Raw genomic sequence first — 10637 nt, 5'->3', positions numbered from 1 at the left:
GGTCCATGGTAAATGTCAGGGACTAATGCACTTAATGTTTACTCACATTGGTGCACAAAAAAAGGGGCTGAATTTCCCCAGGTTCTCCCACTCATCCATAGTAACTTGGGGGAACTGTTGAAACCCTGGATAAACAGCATAAACGGAGCAAAGAAAGGACTTGCATTATTTTGTGTTTTACAGGACATTCCAAATGCTTTATAGAGTCATTTATGGCACGAAAAGAAGCCATTTGGCCCATCAGGTCCTCGCTGGTTCCCCACAGAGCTATGCAGTCAGTCCCATTCCCTGGCTTGAACCCCGTAGCCCTGCAAGTCTGTTTCTCTCAAGTGACCATCCAACTTCCTCTTGAAATTATTGATTGTCTGTGCTTCCACTACCCTTGTGAGCAGGGAGTTCCAGGTCATTACCACCCGCTGCGTAAAAAGTACTTAAGAAATGCAATCGTTGTTGAAATGTAAGAAATGCAGCAACCAATTTTCATACAATCCAGCATGAAATTTGCATAAATTTTGGAAAGTTAAAGTGTTACGGCCAGGTGAGGAGGGGGTCTCAGGCTCCCCTTTTGCCTCTTCTCTGGTTTGACCATAACAGGATTTATCCTTTTTTTTAACACAGTGGTTGAACTTACCACCTCTGTGAGCGCTTGCTCCTGTTCCTTGAATGTAATTGCAAAAGAACCAATCAGACACGTTTTCTTGAGTTTAGACAAGAAGGATGTAAGTTACAATCTAACCTGGTTAAAATTACTAGAAATACGCTACACATTCACGTACACATTCGCACGAGAGTCTCACACACACACACAAATAGATTACAGTGGAAAAACAGATTTGGTGGTTGGATTAAAGTCCGGAATAAATGGAATTTAAATAGGGTATCTTAGTCCCATAGTCCTCAGTTGAAATTGCAGTCCTGAAGTCCTTGCTGGGCCATGTGCATGGTTGTGGGCTTGCTTCTCTCAGGGCTTCTGAAGGCCGAAGAGAGGTTTGATTCTTGTCCCCTGGTTGCTGGCTGTGGCAGTCTGTAGACTTGAGATGCTTTCCCAGTTGTAGCGGGTCTTCTCTTGATCATTGCTGGTGAAAGAGGGAGAGAGAAACCTGCTTCGTTGATGCCTTTTCAGTTACTCTTGGCTGCTTTCTGTGTGACAAAGCTTACAGTCGCTCCAGAGCTGTGCAGGCAGTCACATGACACTATCAAGCCCTTTGTTGTTTTAATGAGGTTTTCTGGAATTTTTGAGATTCAAGGTGCTACACCTCAAGCTTTCCAGTCACACTTGGGGGGTGGGGGGGTTTGGTAGTGTTGGCATTTTCAAAGTCAATGGGTGTAGATGGTCCTAACGACTGTGCTGATAAGGCCATTCCAGGTAATTTAATCAGCGAGAGCACCCCATTGTTCTGGCTAGGTTGAATCAGACTTGTTGTCTCCGGTCTGATCTTTTAATGTTTCAAATGTAAATTGCAGTGGCCATCTTAGCTGCCAACTTACTTTTTAAAAAGCTACTTGTAAGAATTTCCTGTAAAAGTCTAATGCAAGGTTCCAACCGATGAATTTAATATTTCCCATTTGGCATATAGGGTTTTCATGACATAAAGGCATTAAAAACTTATCTTACTATTAATCAAAAGAACAAATGTACATTTTGTTAAGCTTTAGATGAAAAGATTAATTATTGGCATACTTTCCTGTCACTATGTTGGACACTGATATAGTGAGGTACCTGGCATTTTTTTGTTTGCACAAGTAGTCAATGTTTCCCCGCACACTTGTAATGATGCCGAATATTCCGGATAGATGTCATTCTGTCAGGTGTGATCTTGATTGCACTCTCTCTGTCTCCCTGTTCCCCCCCCCCCCTCTATGTTCCCCCCCCTCTATGTTCCCCCCTCTCTCTGTTCCCCCCCTCTCTGTTCCTCCCTCTGTGTCACCCTCGCTATGTTCCACCCTCTGTCCTCCCCCTCTCTCTCTCTCTCTCTGTCCCCCTTTCTCTCTCTCTCTGTCCCACCACCACCCACGCCCCTCCCGACTGTTGCAGAGAATGGGAACACTCAGCAGATGGTTGGTCAGATTTTTAAAAATTGCAGTTAATTTTACAGCTGACAGCTGCTGACATCAGGAGCAGCGGTTTCCCAACTTTGGACAGATATGGGGTTTTCCGGCAAGCTTTTTAAAAAAAGTTGGAACCCACCAGAAATCCCTGAATCTGTCCAAAGTTGGGAAACCACTGCTCCTGATGTCAGCAGCTGTCAGCTGTGAAACTAACCGCAATTTTTTAAAGAGCTTCTCTGCAAGAAGAAGCCAGCGGTAAATTTCTCATCTCCAGTCATGGACTCCTGGTGAGGATGAGGAATGGCCCTGGTACAGTTTACATCCGTGATCGGATGGAAACCCTTGGCGGGCCGTATGTTGGACAACCATGATGGAAAAGATCCCATGGCACTATTTTGAAGAAGAGTAGGGGAGTTAAGCTTAGTGCACTGGCCAATATTTATCTCTATCAACATCACAACAACAGATGATCTGATCACTATCACATTGCTGTTAGTGAGTGTTCGCTGTGTGCAAAATTGGCTACCGCATTTTAAACATTACAACAGTGACTACACTTCAAAAGTACTTAATTGGCCGTAAAGTGCTTTGGGACATCAGGTGGTCATGAAAGGTGCTATATAAATGCAGGTTTTTTACAGAACCCCACAAATAACCATTAATAACCAGATCATCGGTTTTAGTGCTGTTGATTCAGGGATCATTATTGGTGAGGACACCAGGGAGAACTCCCCTCTTCTTCAAAATAGTGCCATGGGATATTTTACGACTACCCGAGAGGGCAGACAGGGCCTTGATTTAATGTCTCATTTGAAATATGGCACATCTGACAGTGCAGCTCTCCCTCAATGCTACACTTGGGTGCCAGCCTAGATTATGTGCTCAAATCTCTGGAGTGCAACCTGAACTCACAACCTGACTCAGAAGAATAGTGCTGCTCACTGAACCATGGCTGACAGCTTGAGGCATGGTATCTCCAGGGACAACTGCAATTTAGCACCCCATTTCCCCCCCCCCACCCCCCGCCCCACACACTACTATGGCAGAGGTCTTAGCAGCTCCATTACTGTCCAATTAGATGGGTTAGAGATTGCATAGAGAAAGCAAATATCTTATTGCTGTCTTTGAATATACTGTCATGTAGATTAGTGGGCATGTTGAGATATTTCCTAATGACAAGGGTAGTCATAGAATGGCCATCATCGATGCTGCCACCCTGATCAAGCAGCTGCACAGTTGTGAGCAAACTTACAGGGCCAGGCTACCATTGAGCTGCCAAAAAGGAACAACCTGCAGCACCACAAGCAGAAGCCTCTTCTCATTAAATCAAGAGTCACCTCACTCTTGCGACATCTCACAGAGTTACGGCAAGCAGTCACCTCACAAGTTGTGGCAACTAGAGAAGCATTTGGAAGTAGCAAATCAAGTACTGGAGTACATCGGATATTTTGAAGCACTGGGGTGGCAAACATTAGCCATAAAGATGACATTTTGGGGAAATAAAACTGGTGGTATTTCCATTGAACTGTTTTCAGAATTTGCTTATTATGGTATTAGATACTGCATCATAAAGCGACAGAAATGGCATGGTTTGCAATAGGTGTTGGCAAATCTATTGGTAAGGTGCACATTTGTTGAGGGCATGGTGTAAATGCAACAAAGTTATTAATGTAAGGGGTTGATGGAGTAATTATGAGGTCTTCTCAATTAGAGCTGCCTTACAGAATGTGGGCCACCAGCAGCATCCTCAGCCTTCTGCAAGTCATCATCTTGATGAGGCTTAGGACTCCCCATCTCTGGTTGTTCCATTTTGATTCCTTGTTGTACTATAAATTTATGAAGCAAACTACAAGCAACAATGCTCAGTGATTGCTTTTACTGGGCTATATCATAGAACATTCCAGTTGGTATACAACTATGAGTTTGGAACCTACAGAGTCAGCATCCTAAAATTAAAGTTAATATTAAAGTCATGAAATTTTAGGTTTCTTAAAGTCATTCATTCACTCAAAACGTGAACTTTATTGTCCGTAAAATGCTTCGGATATCCTGAAGTCACGAAAGATGCTATATAAGTGCAAGTCTTTATTTTATGATTACATAGCATCAGATTAGGGTCTCAGATGTTGAATGATCTGATCTTATAGGCTCCTGCCCATGGATATCAATACTAAGGAAGAGTTTTTCTTTAAACATTCAAAAGTGACAGAGAAGAAAAGAATAGCTGGTACATTGAGCCTGTCATATACCGTCACATTGCAAGTAAGTATCAATGGCCCTAATGCTCCTAACCACCAGCACCCAACTAATCTGGAAAAACAGAAAAGAAAATATCCTAGATCAATTCAGGAATAAAAAATTCCAAGGAATTCTGCTATCCTTCTATGGTATCAAAGGTAGAAATGATGTTAAGATATTCATTATTTGCACTCTGATATAATTAGCTTTGATACTGGTCCAGCAAGGATTGAAGGTAATATGAGGTTTTAGAAATGTACTAATGCTGTCACAGAACTGTTTCTTTTTTTTCTTCTCAGATTAAAAACAGTGTGTGCCTTTAAGACTGAGCACAGGGGTCAGTTGCATTTGTTCCTAGGCCACAGCAGGAGAGAGAGGTCACATGGTATTATGTTTCGATTTGACTGCGTGTAAAACTGGCAAAAACTGGTCTGAACCAGCTACCAGTGAAGTGTGCTTACGGAAGGAAAGAGGTGTCTATTTTTCTCAGCAGAAATTCTGCAATGAGCTACAGGCCAAGTTAATTGTCCAAGCAGGAAAAAAAATTCTCTGAAGAGACGATTTGTATTGCCAGAGTAAAGTTGCAACTGAGAGACTGTCAGTTTTAAAATCCGAGTGGACCTATTGCTACATTCCTTGTTTAAAGAACTGTTTGATGTCTGCTGCAGCCGACGTGCTTTGAATGCCTATCTACTGAAGGACTGTTTCATGAAATCCGTGTGAAGTCTTCGAGAGGCATTTGATTATTTTCACACTAGGATACCTCACCCATCAGGAACATAACCCACAAAGACTTACTTATTTATTTATTCTTAAGAAACAGCTATTTTTTTAAACACCACTTTTAAAACCAATTAACTGTTAGTTTTGAATGTATCTGTGTATATGGGGAGTTAGGTAAAAATAAGAAGTTATAAGGACCTTAAACATAGGTTTATCTTAATAGTGTTTAAGATTTAGTTTTTTTTAATAGTTAATTTGTCAATGTCTAAAGATACCTGGTTTGGTCTGTTTTATTCTGGGGGTTACGAGAGTGTTTAATTTGTTTGATTTTTCTGGTTTAGTGGGAAAATGTTAATAATATGATGCATCCTGTGGAGTGATGGGACTGAATTAATTGTGCATTGCTCCCACCTCGGTCGTAACATATTAATTGGGGGCTCATCTGGGATCAGATTAATTGGGGGGGCTCACGTTTGCAATCATATTAATTTCTCATCTCTGGGATAACTCATAAATTGGGGTCTTACATCTGGCATCATATTAATTGCTCTCGCATCTGGAATCATATTAACTGGGGCGCTCAATTGTTGGGATCCAAATCTTACACCAATTACGAAAAAAAATAAAAGGAACCAGGTTTCTTGTGTTATAAGATACAGTCTATACCATCAGAATGGCATTAGCAGTTGCAGCAATTTTTCTGGGAATTTATTTATTTAGAGATACAGCACTGAAACAGGCCCTTCGGCCCACCGAGTCTGTGCCGACCATTGACCACCCATTTATACTAATACTACACTAATCCCTATTCCTACCACATCCTCACCTGTCCCTATATTCCCCTACCACCTACCTATACTAGGGGCAATTTATAATGGCCAATTTACCTATCAATCTGCAAGTCTTTTGGCTGTGGGAGGAAACCGGAGCACCCGGAGGAAACCCACGCAGACACAGGGAGAACTTGCAAACTCCACACAGGCAGTACCCAGAATTGAACCCAGGTTGCTGGAGCTGTGAGGCTGCGGTGCTAACCACTGCGCCACTGTGCCGCCCAAAAGGAGAATGTTTCCTTCAGTGACTTGATAGTTTAATGTATCCTTAGTTAAAGTTAACAGGTGGCAAAATTGAGGTTAGAATTGAAATCAAGTGTTAAAAAAGCTGAGATAATTGACGAAATAGCCCAACATTTAAAATTAGAAGGAAAAGAAGAGGAGGAACAAGATGGGAGTAAGTCAGAGAGTGATGCAGTGATATTAGCTAGGATTCCGTTAGAAACAAAAAAGCTTGAGGCTGAAAAGGAATTAAGAAAATTTTAACTTGAAAAAGAGGAAAGGAAGAAAGAGAGAGAATTTAGGGTAAGAGAGATGGAACTAAGTCAAAGGGGTAGTCTTGACTCCAGGGAAAATTCAGATCAGGAAGAATCTGAATTCAGCTCAGAACCCAGCGAAAAGATGTTTAAATTTATACAAGCTCTTCATAAGTTTGAGGAAAGGGACATAGGGGCATTTTTCATATCTTTTGAAACAATAATCAAACAGATGAAATGGCCAAAGGAAAGCTGGACAATGCTGAGAAAAAGCAGGTTGATAGGCAGAGTTCGTGAAGTTTATGCCATGCTTCCTGAAGAGGCTTCTGCAGTTTATGAGATGGCAAAAAAGGCTATTCTCTTTGCGTATGAGTTAGTCCCTGAAGCTTACTGTCAGAAGTTTTGGAACTTACAGAGATTAGCTGGGCAGACGAATATAGAATTTGAGAGGGTGAAGCAAATTAATTTTGACTATTGGATACAGGCATTAAAGATGGAAACCACATATGAGAACCTTCGAGAATTGATTTTCTTAAAAGAGTTTAAAAATTCCATTCCTTCAGTAGTGAGAACTCATATAGATAACCTAAAAGCTTTGAAAGAAAGGCAAGCAGTGGAAATTGCTGATGATTTTGAGCTTGCCATAAAATGGGTCAACTCGTTTAGAATGCTGGAAATTGCGAGGTAAACCCATAGGACTTGTTGGGGTACGTAAAGTTAATGCAAAGGAAAAGACTCTGACTGAGAGTATAGAAGACCAAGCTACAGCTGTAATAGCAGCTGCAAAACTAAAGTGAGTGTGGAGGTTAAGAATAAGATACCCGAAAGTTATAATAATTTTTTGTCAAAGGGGAAAGTAACTCCATATCCTTTAAGTAAGACAGGAAACCCTATCATTATACTCAGGGATACAGGAGCAACCCAAATACTCTTGCTGGGGAAAGTTATAATGTTTCCACCAGAGAGCACTGTGAATGCTAAAGTTTTAGTTAATGGAATTGGCAGGTGTATATACCTGTACCTTTATATAAAGTATGCCTAGTGTTATGAGCAACCACTCCTGTCAAAGCCCCCAATCAAAATATACGATTCTGATTGTGGTGGGACCAATGTACTGTTTGTTCAATCCTGTCATTCCACAGATGGCTAACATATTATTTAAAACTTGCCAAATTAAAGAAAGACCCAACCAAATTGTACCATCTATTAACCCCCCGAATGAGGCTAACATAACTAGGTGTCTTTAAATCAATAAATTAACTCTTTAATTAGAAGAACTGAATTCTTAAACACTATGAAGATATAAACAACATTTAAAATAGAAAAAAAATAAGAGTCCTTGCAAATTACAGTCCAATGTTGCTTGAAGTCCTCTCAGCCGTCCGATGCAAAGTCCTCACAGGATGTTGATCGAAGTCCTCACAGGATGTTGCTTTCCTTCTCCAGCTAATTTCAACAATTAATAACTTGCAAACACTTCCAACAAAATCAATCTGACTTTAGAGTTTTTGAGGGATAAAAGATTGTCACAGTCTAACTTCCCTTTCTTCAATTTAAATAACCAGAGATCTCTGTTTTGGCTTGACCTTTTCTTAGAATTTTGAGAGATAATAAAACAGACTAAAATTCTATTCCTTCAGTTTAAATGGTTGCAAGCTCTTTTTTCAGGCTGTGACACCACAGCTGTGTCCTCTGTGTCAATGTCCTCTGTTTCTGTGTTAGCACAAACTGTCTTCAACCACAGCCAAAGAACAGTACAGCACAGGAACAGGCCATTCGGCCCTCCAAGCCTGCGCCGATCTTGATGCCTGCCTAAACTAAAACCTTCTGCACTTCCGGGCCCATATCCCTCTATTCCCTTCCTATTCATGTATTTGTCAAGATGTCTCTTTAACGTCGCTATCGTATCTGCTTCCACCACCTCCCCTGGCAGCAAGTTCCAGGCACTCACCACCCTCTGTGTAAAAAATTTGCCTCGCACATCCCCTCTAAACTTTGCCCCTCGCACCTTAAACCTATGTCCCCTAGTAACTGACTCTTCCACCCTGGGAAAAAGCTTCTGACTATCCACTCTGTCCATGCCGCTCATAACTTTGTAAACCTCTATCATGTCGCCCCTCCACCTCCGTCGTTCCAGTGAAAACAATCCCACTTTATCCAACCTCTCCTCCTAGCTAATGCCCTCCAGACCAGGCAACATCCTGGTAAACCTCCTCTGTACCCTCTCCAAAGCCTCCACGCCCTTCTGGTAGTGTGGCGACCAGAATTGCATGCAATATTCTAAGTGTGGCCTAACTAAGGTTCTGTACAGCTGCAACATGACTTGCCAATTTTTATTATCTATGCCCCGACCGATGAAGGCAAGCATGCCGTATGCCTTCTTGACTACCTTATCCACCTGCGTTGCCACTTTCAGTGACCTGTACGCCCAGATCTCTCTGCCTGTCAATACTCCTAAGGGTTCTTCCATTTACTGTATACCTCCCACCTGCATTAGACCTTCCAAAATGCATTACCTCACATTTGTCCGGATTAAACTCCATCTGCCATTTCTCCGCCCAAGTCACCAACCGATCGATATCCTGCTGTATCCTCTGACAATCCTCATCATTATCCGCAACTCCACCAACCTTTGTGTCGTCCGCAAACTTACTAATCAGACCAGCAACATTTTCCTCCAAATCATTTATATATACTACAAACAGCAAAGGTCCCAGCACTGATCCCTGCATAACACCACTAGTCACATTCCTCCATTCAGAAAAACACCCATCCACTGATACCCTCTGTCTTCTATGACCGAGCCAGTTCTGTATCCATCTTGCCAGCTCACCTCTGATCCCGTGTGACTTCACCTTTTGTACCAGTCTGCCATGCGGGACCTTGTCAAAGGCTTTACTGAAGTCCATATAGATAACATCCACTGCCCTTCCTTCATCAATCATCTTCGTCACTTCCTCAAAAAACTCAATCAAATTAGTAGGACACGACCTCCCCTTCATAAAGCCATGCTGTCTCTCGCTAATAAGTTCGTTTGTTTCCAAATGGGAGTAAATCCTGTCCCAAATAATCCTAATAGTTTCCCTACCACTGACGTAAGGCTCACCGGCCTATAATTTCCTGGATTATCCTTGCCACCCTTCTTAAACAAAGGCACAACATTGGCTCTTCTGCAGTCCTCTGGGACCTCACCTGTAGCCAATGAGGATGCAAAGATTTCTGTCAAGGCCCCAGCAATTTCTTCCCTTGCCCCCCTCAGTATTCTAGGGTAGATCCCATCAGACCCTCTGGACTTATCTACTTTAATGCTTTGCAAGACACCCAACACCTCCTCCTTTTTGATAATGAGATGACTGAGACTATCTGCACTCCCTTCCCTAGGCTCATCATCCAAACTGAATTGTAACAAATGTATCGCATGCGACTCACTCCCAGTGGCTATATCTATGGTTACGAGAATGCACCCTTTGAATCGCTGTCTCCAAATGGCTGTTTCTAAGGCAACAAAAATGCACCTTCCTATAACTCCTAAGGCTTGCTGGCTCTTAGTTAGTTAGAGAGATACAGCACTGAAACAGGCCCTTTGGCCCACTGAGTCTGTGCCGACCATCAGCCACCCATTTATACTAATCCTACATTAATCCCATATTCCCTACTACGTCCCCTCCTACCTTAATCCCATATTCCCCTACCACCTACCTACACTAGGGGCAATTTTACAATGGCCAATTTACCCATCAACCTGCAAGTCTTTGGCAGTGGGAGGAAATCGGAGCACCTGGCGAAAACCCACACGGTCACAGGGCAGTACCTAGAACTGAACCCAGGTCGCTGGAGCTGTGAGGCTGCGGTGCTAACCACTGTGCCACCCTAGTTAAAGCAATACTGATCCCTTGCAAGCCTTAAAGGCAAACCGCATATTCCGAAAAATCTACAGGACCATGACACTAAAGAGTGACTTAATATCTGGGATGGTAACTGTAGGAGTTGTCCACAGTTTGCCAGTACAGGGAATTGATCTACTCCTAGGAAATACTTTTGATCTGGCAAAATCATCAGCTTCTCCTACAATTACAGAGGAACAAAGTGAAGTTAGGAAAATGGAACAATTACAGCAACAAGTTCCAGGAATATTTCATGTGTGTGTAGTCTCCCGAGCAATGGCTAAACAGGATCCATAATCAGAGGTAAAATTGGCACCACAAACAGACAAGTATCTGAAACCTTATTTGGGGATTTAGATAATCCAAATGAGATGTTTAACAGATCTTCTATAATTGCAGAACAAGCTGATTCAGCGATATACCGAATAGGGGTC

The sequence above is a fragment of the Heterodontus francisci genome, chromosome 3 (genome assembly GCF_036365525.1).
Source record: "Heterodontus francisci isolate sHetFra1 chromosome 3, sHetFra1.hap1, whole genome shotgun sequence".
NCBI lineage: Eukaryota > Metazoa > Chordata > Chondrichthyes > Heterodontiformes > Heterodontidae > Heterodontus > Heterodontus francisci.
The sequence above is the reverse complement of the archived record's forward strand: the minus strand, read 5'-3'. Positions refer to the sequence as shown.